The sequence below is a fragment of the Protopterus annectens genome, chromosome 10.part0 (assembly GCF_019279795.1).
Source record: "Protopterus annectens isolate FY-2018-M chromosome 10.part0, PAN1.0, whole genome shotgun sequence".
Classification (NCBI taxonomy): domain Eukaryota; kingdom Metazoa; phylum Chordata; order Ceratodontiformes; family Protopteridae; genus Protopterus; species Protopterus annectens.
The window spans coordinates 571,126,874-571,139,639 of NC_056744.1; the positions used below are offsets into that span (position 1 = coordinate 571,126,874).

General features: G+C 40.2%; 1 protein-coding gene across 2 annotated transcripts in view; it reads left to right on the top strand.

Annotated features, from left to right (window-relative positions):
• The window catches only part of SZT2 (SZT2 subunit of KICSTOR complex), a 3,556,133-nt gene that overhangs the window by 850,018 nt on the left and 2,693,349 nt on the right, over positions 1–12,766 (top strand). The gene's annotated exons all lie outside the window — the stretch shown is intronic.

The window sequence follows — 12,766 nt, forward strand, 5'->3', positions numbered from 1 at the left end:
ATTGGTAGTGTGTTTGAGTGCATTGTCACAGTGTTGTACATGTCACTGTGTCCTTCTCCATATCTGTAGCTGTCATGTGAGGTCCATACCATGGCATCCATTATGTGGTGTGGAGGGGTACACCGACCTACATGTCCATAGCTGACACACCATGTCCACTGACACATACTATGTGCAGGTATTCCAGGGATAGTGTGCCACTGTGAATATCATTGGGGCCACTATTGTACACATTCATGACCCTGTTCACCCCTGACACATGTAGTGGTGGGCAGCCAATCACATATCTGGTGGTTACTGGTGTAGGTGATCTGGAATGTGGTATGGTACTCCGGATTTGACACTGGTGTTCACTCCATGCTTTTGTCATCAGGCACCTGTTGCAATACATATGTACACATGTGCCTCACTCAGACTGTATATACATCTCTCTCTCTCTCTCTCTATATATATATATATATATATATGTATATAGATATATCTATATGTATATGTATATATATATATATATATATATATATATATATATGTATATAGATATATCTATATGTATATATATATATATATATATATATACATATATATATGTCCGTATACATATACGCATATATATATTGGTGTACATATATTGCTATAGATGTGGAGGGGGGGGGCACAGAGGGGGTGTGAGTGACAGAGGGGGTGGGACAGGCTGTGTTGCAGGTCGTCATATACAGTCATACCTGTAGGTAGTCAGATCAGTCTGTCTATGTATATGTATCTACATATATCTATATGTGTGCATTACATAGATATGTTTGTACAATATTCTATCTACATCTGTCTATGTATTCCTACATCTCTCTCTCTATGTATGTATACATATATGCATATCATATATATATATATATATATATATATATATATATATATACACATACATATGTTGACATACATACATATCCATATGTTAGACAGGTATATCAACATATTTGTCTACCATACTGTATACACACACTAACATACTGCTAAACATACATAACTGTGTAACCTACTTTGTACATGGCACTACAACCAAACAACATTGATATGTGCACATAGATGCTCTCACATACAAATGTATGTACAGCCTTCACTGATAGTTGCTGTATGTCCCCTGCCCTTTACACATCTTCATATACATATGGATACAGACCAATGACACATATGGAGGGTTCACAGTATGTAGACCTTTATAGTATTACTTTACATTACCTGTGTTTGTCACAGCTGCTTGTGTTGCTGTCTGGTTCTCTGTCCTGCTGCTCCACTTCCCAGTTGTCAGCTTTCAGGTAGCTGTTGCTGAACAATTTGTTTCTGTCTGCTTAATTGCAGTTTTCTCTGTCTTTGTCTCTGTCTCTCTCTCTCTCTGTCTGTCTGTCTCTCACGTCCTTCTCAGGGTGCAATGAAAGTATTGCATGCGTGGACATGGAGTACAGCATACTTTTGTAGGTATCTGCATATGCCCATGTGATGGCCTCTGCACCAATTGTTAGCCAGCATTTGCTAATTGCATGCAGCCAGTTGTGTACTGATTGCAGTTCTCACTGTGATTTCAGAACAGTGCTATAAAAAGGTGTGTGGGATAGGCGTAGCCCTTTCAGATGTTAACGGCAGGGACCATGCTGTTATGCTGTGGACAATGTTCTGTGAGTGTAAAGGTTGGTATCTCTCTCATATTTCCAGGTGTGTTGTAGATTAACATTCCTCCATTCATTTCTCCAGTTTCCTGTACTAACTGTGTATGTACACTGACACCTACAACTACTACTACTGTTAATTTGTGTGTGTGTGTGTGTGTGTGTGTGTGTGTGCGCTTTCCTTTCACTTTTGCTTGCACTCTGTTGCTAAGGCTTCAATAGTTGCCCTTTACAGTCACTACTTGTATGCCTGCTAGGTGTCTTGACTGTAGTGTGCTGCTGTAGCTTTCCTATTTTCCATGTACATTCACACCTTGGAATGCTTGCTATATCTGCTAGGGTGTTACAGCATGCAGTGTGGTCTGGCCATGGTGTGGGCCTTGACATCTATTAGGGTATTTGAGTATGCTGCTGAGCAGGCCCCAGAGACTTTCAGGTTCATCTGTTATGTGCCTCATGCAATGGTACATATCAGTGGGGTACACCCATTAAAATGTCTGGTATGCTGCAGTTGTGACTGTGGGTTAGCATGAGCATATGTATTACTACACTTTTTCTGCCATGCAAGTGGTGAATACTTTCCGGACTCCATAGTTACCATTGCATGTGTTACACCTTTCTGCCTACTGTTTGTACATTTCACATGGGGTCTGTGGGGCATCCCTGTAGGTCATTCACTGTTGCTATGTCTAGGCTCTTAACTATTCAAATATGGTGGTGTCGGACCTTTCATGTGTACAGATATTTGCAGGTTGTCCACATTTCTGCCTCATATTTTGGTCAATATCCCATGCACACCTTTTTCTGGCACATCACTCTGGGCTCAGGTCAGACTATGGTGACAAACATTGAAGTTCCAGACTGCATACCCTTCCAAACATCCCACAAAGTGTAGACCCTGTTAGTTTCTGAACTGTCTGCGTTTGTTGTAACATTATTTGTAATGTGTCCCTGGTTTTGGGCCTTTGCTCCACATATTTTATTACTTGGTCCAGATGTGTTCCTGTAAGAGGTTGTGGGGTATGGGCAGTGCTTATCCTGCTGTGAGTATGTGTGTGTCTTGCAAGGTGCTATAGTGACATTATTACCTACTAGCTTCCAACTAGCATGGCTGTTTCTGTTCACACACTACTATTATGGAAATCCAGTAGTTTTGATAGTAATTCTAAATGTCATGCTTTGTGTACTACACATCTATATTCCCTTTACATTCATTCCTACTATTACATGACATATTTACTTTAGCACAATGTTCTTGTATAAGAGTCATGGCTTAGTGGTAAGTCATGCAGACTACAGTTGCCAAGGTCCTGGGTTCGTGACTCACAGTGGGATTTTATTTTGCTTTTGAACTGAGTACAAGACCTGTCAATCAAAGTGACTAAGGCACTTTTAAGCAGTTGTAACCGGGCTAGCGCTGGTTTGCGCAGAGCTCACGCATGCGCACTGGCGGTTAGCTCCGCACAAACAAGCGCACACCCGATTACAACCACTTACACGTGCTTACTTTTGCGCACACCCGCGCTATTTTCTTTGAAAGAAAAGAAAATGGGGAGACAGGAAAGTGGTGAAAAAGGGGTCACAAAGAGGGTAAGACAGTAGGGAAACAAGCTTGGGATGTGCAGGAGGGATGTAGGTAAGGCCCATAGCTGCCCATTTCTTCATCAGCAACAGCTGTGCATATGTATGGAATTTGGTGTGACATTTGAAACCTTCCACCCCTGAGAGGTGTCAGGACAACAATAATACTTGTACAGCCAATTGGAATTGATAGGTTCCATGTCCAGTAGACATGTGTGCAGAATGGGCAGCTATGTATGGGGCGTAATTTTTTTGTGGGTACAGAGTGCCCTTTTTTTTTTTTTTCAGGTGAGAGTGGTATGTCAGGTGAAGGTAGTCGGTACAGCTGGGGAGGTAGGTTGGGTAGGTAAACAGACAAGACAAACAAGACGCATACAGAGGCGGTGTATGACACGTGTGGGGGGTTACACAATTGACGGGGACGGAGGTTTGGATATCCAGAGCCCATGAGCCCACAGATGGCAACAGTGGAACTGATATCCCCACCCATAGGCAGTTGCCACTGTTCCTTCACTGCCCAGGACGGGGCTGTGCTGGGGGCTGTGTAGGCGGGGCAACAGGCATGCCCGTTAGTTGCGCCACCCGTGCCTCGAGCTGGCATAGGGGCTCAAGGACAGAGTCCCGAATCTCCCTACGCACCACAGTCCGGACACTACGGAGGGTGAGTGGTGGATCTCCTACAGCCACACTTGCAGAGGGGGGGCGAGCCCCATCCCCTGCAGCGCTTCCACCCGCAGGTGGCACAGGGCCACCGGAGGAGGGTCCGGACTCGGCACTAGTGCCAGGTGCACTCGCCAGCTGAGGTGGGAGAGGTGGGTCCGCTGGAACCCGCCTTCCCTGTCGTACTGTGTTTTGCATTATGTCATGACAGTTTGGGTTAGTGACATATAATACCATTCACAATTAGTTGTAACAGCATGCATTAGTATTCCCATTAACCAGACACCCAGATATTCACACCATTGAACAGCGTGCATAGCACATGCATAATTTGAACAGAAATACACAGTCCAACAACATACAGGGTTAATTGATGGCAACAGGCCATCAGGTGTGGATGTATGAACAGGGCAGATGCATCAAAAGACATGCAAATATATATGACCCAACAGGACAAACGTCCAGGGGTGTTAATTGTGATTGCACATACCATTTTCACGTGGAATGGGTTATATGTAGTTATAGGGTGGGGTGAAGAAAGTAATATTAACACCTTCGAATAACAATACATATGCTGTACATTTCTAATAGCTACAGTTATATACACACTACTGTTCTAACTACAGTTTCCTATATGGTAACTATTTCAACTTGGTGATAGGACTGTTAATGCAACATCAGTGTACATTTTATGGTTCTTCATACACATTCATATCTAGCTTTGTTCAGCTACACCAGGGCTACATTTGCTTTATATAGCTGTAGACAAGTGTGGATGTTTGGTATATCAGACAAACATCCTATCTGCATATTGCAGACTGAGAGCAACATATCCTGATTTTGGGATACACATTCCAGATGCAGCAACACTTTGAACAGATTTTGCTGTTTGGTTTGGAATATCACATGCATTTCATTCTGTCTTGACTGCAGTATACTTTATTCAGGGATTATTACTACTGTATTGCTGGATTCATGGCACTTTCTCACACTCTCTCACTTGCTTTCATTTTACTATTCAGGATGATACTTGTAGGCTTTATTGACATGTTTTAACAGTACTTATTACAATCCATTCCAGCAGTCTCACTTCTGTCATGTTTCAGTATTTCCACAGGGATATATTTCACACATGTGATTTCATCATCTTCTGCAGCTATACTTTTCAGCCTGCTGCAGGTTGTGTACTATTTTCTTACAGGCAGGGCATTTTTATTTCAGAATATATGTCAGACAGTTTCATGTTTAGGTTAAACTTACAGGCTGAAAACTCTTGTAATCAAGCAATACTTGCATACACTTTCACACTGTTACTTGCAGATTTTATTCCTTACTGACTACACTGCACTCTTTTGCTGACTGTCATACTTTTATATTTCTTTACAGTTACTGGTAGTGGATTACTGACCTGCCTGGTGGCGCAACAGCACCAGCCTATCGCCATAGGCTCTGCAGTTCGCAGAACGGACACCTGCAGCTGTAATATAAATGAAGCAATATTGGAATACACATCTCCATAATATCAGCTAGTTTAATTTTTTACATACATAATTAAATGTTACTTACTCAGTGGTGGGGCGTTGGGTGATTGCCGGGCCTCCTGGATCCAAAGGTTCAGTTGGTCCTGCTTGCGTCTCTTCAGGTCCGCATGGTGGTGACGAACCTGCTCACCAGTCCTTGGAATCCCTGTGGCACTGGTGAGATCATGAGCCAACCGGTCCCATGCCTCAGCCCTGTATGCTCCCCAGAGGACCTGGCCCTGCATGAGTTGGGCCTCATGATTGTGGACTAGGAGCCAGGCCATGTACCTGGACTCCTCAACACCCCACCTCTGTGCTCGGCGACTACCCTCTCCTACTCCTGACATTCTGCCTGCAGGTCTGTTCTACAATCGTTTATGCTGTGTATTCCCGCCTATGGGGCTTATATAGTCCGTTTTTCCCGCACATATCTGTGATTGGCCATTTTGGAATTGTATCAACTTCAGTAAATCTGCATTGTCATGCTGTAGTTTGTATTCATTCCTATATATTAGCTATTATTGCATTTACAGGTACTGCTGTCGTGGCGTGGTGGTTCTGTACCTTGACTTTGGTGTATAGTATCCTGGGTTCGAATCTGGCCACTGCTTTTTATTTTTCATGACTGTCTAGACATGCTGAGGGGTGTGTCTGTGTAAAGGCAGTTTTGATACGGCTTACTCAACGTTGCCCGTCGGTTAGCTTGTTTGCGCGGTGCGCAGCTCCGCGCAAACGGGGTACACTGCTTTAAGCCTCATTTGGCTATCGGCACGCATATTACGGTCAGCTAAGCTAGGGGCACATAGATTTAACGTGTTAAACCACTGCTCAGCTACGGGCACTCATTTTGCACCAGTTAGACCACTGCTCATCTACGGGCACATGCACTCACTCTGTTAAACTGTAGCTCAGCTATGGGCACATCTGGCATGTTTTTTTTCTTTTGTTACCTCACATGTCTGCAATATAAATGGGATATTTCATTACATTTTACATGAATTGTGGTTTTATGTGTACATATTTGTCAGGGACTTGTTTCCTGCTTATTTTGAAAAAAAAAAAAAATTGGTGTTGTGGGGGCTTGAACCATGAATGCCTGCTCTTCAGCCAACATCTCTACCGCTACGCTATTGCTTCCTGGCTTATTTTGCATATTTAGTTCTTATATGGTTTCCCACTGACTGCTAACTGTAGCTGCTACGGCACGCTAAAATAGCGCACTCACGGTTAAACATCTTTACAATTTAAAAAAAAAAATCTAACATGTTCATTTATATATCTTTTATGTTTATAGTCTGTGGGGGCATGTGTTGTGTTGTGTTTGTTAACATTTCCGTGGACTCTGTTGTGGGTGTTTACTTTGGGCACTTTTACACTTCTGGGGGCGTGTCCGCTTGCAGGGCTCGGCTTACGGACACGCCCCCTACTGTCTTACACGGACCGTGTTAGACTTAGGTGTGATTCAGCATGCTCTCATGAATATGCAAAGCATGCTGACATCACTCCGTTTAACTGCAGCCTCCGTGTAAGAGTTATAACTCTTAAACGGAGGCTTCGTAAATCCTGGGGAATGTCTTTCAATCTGAATGATCTTAGAGATAAATGTAAAAGAGCATTGAACTATATTGAAAATGTAGAGTGCAAATAGCTGTGCTACAGGAGACACACCTGGAAAGAACTTGAACACAGGAATTTGATAAAGAAAGGTTTTCAGGATTGTTATTCTGCGGAATATCTGGGGCAAAGGAAAAGAGGAATGCTTATATTAATTGCAAGGAGAGCTCCAATAGTGATAGAAGAGGAAAAAATATAATAATGGAAGATATATAGTACTAAGGGGGTACTGGCAAGGGAGGAGGATTACACTGAAATGCAGTTACATTCCACCTAAAACTGCTATAATGGAGCGTAAGAAAATTCTGGGGAAATAATCAGCTTTCAGCAAGGAATATTACTTATAGGTGGAGACTGGAATTTGGTTTGCAACAGTGTCTGGTGGGGGCTATAAGGGAAAATATAACAAAGGAGGCATGGAAGATGTGAATTCACTACTAGGAGTTTGGAGTGAATTTACATGTTATTCTCCAAGATTCAAGAACTTGTCTAGGTTAGGTAGAATTTATATCTCACAGGAAGATGTGCATTTATTTGAAGGTCTTAAAATGCACCCAATAACTATTTCAGATCATGGGCCAATAATAACTAAAATAAAAACATGAGACACTGGCGCTTTCCCACCTATCGGTTGAAAAGAGAGAAATTTCTTCTGAAAATATAGCTAGGGATTGGGATAAAATTGAAGTGGAGATTAAAATTACAGTAGAAATAAAGGAAAAGGTGATATGATTAAGAAGTAACAATAATTATTTAGAGGGACTGATAAATGTTAAAGTATTACAAAACAGGGGAATCAGAACAAGAAAAGGTGCAACTGCAGAATTCTAAATAGAAAATAAGGGATTACCTCGATAATATGCACACGTTTAGAAAGACTGCTGTTAAGCAACAGTTTTTGATAAAAATTCTAGAGCACAAAAACTTTTAGCACAAAGGCTCAGGGAACAGAAAGTGGAAAGGGCTGTCACCAAGCTTAGGAAGCCCATAACAAGGAAGATAACAAGAGATCTTGTAAAGGTATTAGAAATATTTCAGAAATTTTATGAAAGCAGAGAGATGTGGAAATCAGGAAAAGGTCCAAATGGAAGTGCTTATGGAAGAATTAAATATGCCAACATTATAGAGGTCGATGAGGCTCATTTACTAACAGGATAGGAAGAGATGAGATAAAAATGGCTATGTATAACCAATATACAGGAAAGTCCCCAGGAATAGATGATATTCCTGTGGAAGTTTGGAAGATAGGAGGATAAAATACTGACAAAAGATCTGGAAGGTTTTGTTTGCAGTATTTTAAGAGGAGAAGAATTACCAGTGTCCTGGAAGAAGGTGGTAACGGTAATACCTAAAGATGGTAAAGATCCATCAGACCAGCTTCATACAGGCCCATTTCAATACTAAACCATGATTATAAAGTGTTTATGTCTATAATGGCTAAAAGAATGGCAAAAGTGATACCAACATTGATAGATGTGCAGCAGTGTGGTTTTGTGGAGGGGAGGAAAACATTTGACAATATTAGCAGAACATCGATGATCCAGAGGGAAGCAGAATGTAAGAAAACACCACTGTTATTGGTGGTATTGATGCAAAGGAAGCATTTGACAGAGTAGACTGAGACTTTATGAGCAGGGTGAGGTCCTCTCTGATAGCTTCTGCTTGAGTAGAGGAACCTGGCAGGGTTGTCTGCTTTCCCCTTTGTTGTTTGTATTATATTTAGAACCATTGGCAAAGAAAATAAGGGACTCAGAAATTCAAGGATATAATTGATATGGCAGTCAGGAAAAGCTGGCTGTATTTTATACATGAGAAAACCAGAAAGGGGCATTACAGTGTTGTGGAACATTTTAAGACAGTTTCAGATCTTCTTGGGATACAAAATTAATGAAGCTAAAACAAAGGCAGTAGCAGTAAATTGTGTACCCACACATGAATTGGTCCAACAATATCCATATTTATGGGGGCATGATAAAATGAAGTATTTAGGAGTATGAATTAGAAATAACTCTGTTATGGAAGCTAAGGATATGTGGGAAGAGACTAAACAGAAAATGCAAAAATTGAGAAACTGAAAGCTTTGTTATATGGATATGGATACTATGGTACAAGCAGTTAAAATGTTTTAGTCCCTTTAGTTTTATACACAGGTCAGGCATATTTTTATCAACCAGAGGAGAAGCTGTGGATAGCAATTAAAGAGTTGAAAGATTTTATTTGGGAAGGGAAAACAGCAAGGGTCAAGTGGGATAAGCTGATTCTTCCAATAGAACAAGGCAGACTAGGATTACCCAATTTGAGAGGATACTTTAGAACAATATAGTTAAGGCTGTTGTACATAGCACAAGCAGAAAACTATAATTCAAAGTGGAAAGGAATGATGATTATACAGGGGGAGACTCAAAAAGTAAGAAGAAATTGGGATTTTGGATGCAGACTCTTAAGGAGAACAACAAAAAGCATACAGTGTATTGTATTCATAAAATAGCAAGGAGTATTCTAAGAACTAAACCAGGATGAGAATGTTGAAAACAGATTCTGCGATAGGGATGACTGTGGTTAGGGATACAGGTAATAGGGCAGAGGGGGCTGTAATTTATTGGAGAAAACTGGCAAAGGAACCAAGGTATTGTGAGCAAATAACTATAAAGGGAAAGGTAATAAAATGGGAAGAGGCCAGGAATTTATTTGGACTGCAGGTTAAAGATTTCCTTCCCTATCAAGGATTGATATCAGAGTATAGGCAAAGAGAAAGAAATGGGGGGGTCCTAAATGAAAGCCTAACACTGGTGGAGTTTTTAATAAAATCTATAACAGAAGCTGCTGTTAAAAAGAGAATAGTTAGTAAAGCATATAAACTATTGCATGATAATTATAAGACTCAGTCAGAGGAACTTGGAACCGATTGGGAAGAGAGATTGGATAAGCAATTCACAAAGATAATTGGGGGATATATGCATACCTCTCAAATATGAAACAAAATCTAGAAGATTTAGGATCTTTGCCTGGAAGTGTTTACATAGTTTTTTTTTTTACCGCAAGTAGACTCCAAAGAATTTTTCCTGAGGTGGATAACCAATGTTGGAGGTGTGAAGGGCAAGAGGTGGCTGGGAACATATTTTTTGGGAGTGTAATGAGCTGGCAGACTTTAAGGATACTCTGCGGACCACTCTGTCGGAGATGCTGGGTGAGCAGATAGGATTGACTGGGGAGATGATTTTTTTTGAGCTATGATACAGGATCGGAATTTCCAAGACATCGTAAAGCCTTGCTGAGTCCAATTATGGTGGCTGCCAAAAAGCAATTACTAGAAAATGGAAATCAAAGTCTAGACCAACTTTACTAGTAGTAGTGAATATAGTAACAAAGATAAAACCACTGGAGTTGGAATCTCTAGAAAAAGGAAGGAGCAAACTACATAGGAGAAAATGTGAATTGTAGGAACAATATATGCAGAGAAGGAAAGAGGTTTAAAAGGCAGGATTTGAATGAGTCATATAATGCTTAACTGACACTGATTGGATAGGTTGTAAGGGATGTGTAATGTTTGCAACTACAGTTGTTTCAGTGGTGTCTGTGATGTATAATGATTACAACTAAAGTGGTGTCAATGTTATTTGTTTTTCAATTATATAAATGTAAGATTGCCTATATCATACATGATAATTTAGTAAAAATTTTATGAAAAAAATAATGTATAGCAAAAAGCGAAATCAAGACAGTGTGCAACTGCAACTTTAAAACTCTGTTTCAATTGCAAAGCAAGTGTCACGGTAAACAAAATCCAGAAGATAACAGTAGTTAATAAATTCATACATATATTTAAAATTGCTTTTATTGAAAAAAAGAGAAGCAATATGAGCATCAGCATATTGTAATTGCTGCAGCTCCACCTTGTCTCTACAGCCTGAGTACATACCATTGTCTTAAGTCCAGTTCTGCATAAGAGAAAAAGTTAAAATTTTCAGCTTGAATTTTTGATCCAATCATCATCATGAAAAAGTAAGAACTAGCTACAATAAAGTGAAATTTTATTATTGCAGTTCATCCAAAACATGCATACTAATCAAATCAAATGAATTTGTCCCATGCTGACATACAGCCAAACAGAGGCAAAAGCTTGCACTGCATGGATAGCAAGGTTTGTCAAATTCATTTCAGCAGTTGAATTGAAAGGAGTTTTGAGCTTGTTTTATTGACATTGCTGGTACCCATAAGCTAGGCTCTGGGAGGAGTTTGCTACTATGCATCCTGGAGTGTATTACACTACACTATAACCATGGCAAGATACTTCTCGGTTCTCTGCCTACAGGATGTTGGGGGCTGCAGGCTGTTATCTGTAATAAATTTTGCTTTTTTTTCACAAAGCTATAGTTTCCTTTAGGACTAACATACAGTTTCTTCCAAACTGGTTTCAAAACTGTCTTTAAACCAGTCTTTTCTCTTTACTTCTTTATGGGTCTGAATTTAGAAGGGAATAAAAGTTAATAGAGCCCTTTGTACCTTATATTATTTTTTTATAAAAAATTACTGCCAGGGCAGTTTGGTTTTGGATTTTTTTTTCTTTTCTTTCATGTGTGTGTGTGTGTGTGTTTGTTTGATTGTGACATTGATAAATAGAATTTTGGATGGCATGATGGCTTCCTGCCGTGTAAAGACATTTTTTTAAATGTTTTTCTGTGCTTGAATTTTCATGGAGAATGAACTTCATAAGCTGAGAACTCATCAAGATGAACACTGGGAATTTTTGGGTGAAGTAAGTTCAACTTTGTCCAGCAGTTACCCACCACAGAAGGCTTTTGAAGTTGGGTGTAACAAATATACCATTGTCATAAGTGTTGATCTGTGAGATAACCCACTGCAGTGAGTGTTTTTTAACCTTACCACTGTGTCCAGATGGTCTGTTTAGTCCTTGCATGGATTTTCCTTAATGTACAGCAGATGATAATTTTATTTTTCTTCCGTGCCTTTCAGGGTACATATGCTCAATATCTGTTGGCTGAATTAAGAAGAGCAAGGGCTGAGCCTACCCTTCTAGGCCCTGCTGATATTGTTATAATGTGTATTTGTCAGGATTCACACCTGCTCCAAAGAATATCTAGAAGTGTTTCACACATGGGGATATCAGAACAGAAAACATTAACGGATTCCTGCTGTCACACCTTTCAACCTGTGTGTGCAAGAAATCTGGAAAAAACTAAATATAGCAGGATAACAAAGGCCCAAAATCCAGCAGAAATCTGATATATTGGTCTTATAAACATAGAAGGCTAATAGATTAATAGCTTTTGTGTTAACAAGGATTTTCTGAAGGATATGAGATTTGGAACCAAATATGTTTATACCAGAAAAACACAGATTTTATGGGGAGCAGACCAAAAATATGAAGCAAAAATCTAGATATTCTGCTAAAATCTGAACAGTTGAGAGGTATGCCCACTGCAGAGGATCTTATTGCGTATTAGTTCATGAGTGTATACCTGACAGTAATACTGACCTTTTCAGCTTCTTAACTTCAGGCTCTAGCGTAAGTCATATGCACATGATACCACAGTATAAGGACAAAATGATTGACTTCAACAATTGGCTAAGCTTCTGGTGTCATTCAAAGGGGATCCAGTATTTGTCTGCCTGGGAAGACATGATCGACAAACCACAATGCTTTGCCAGAGATGGTCTGCACCTGTCACCCCTGGGATTCAGGTTACTGGCTAAAGCTCTTGCCACCCCTAT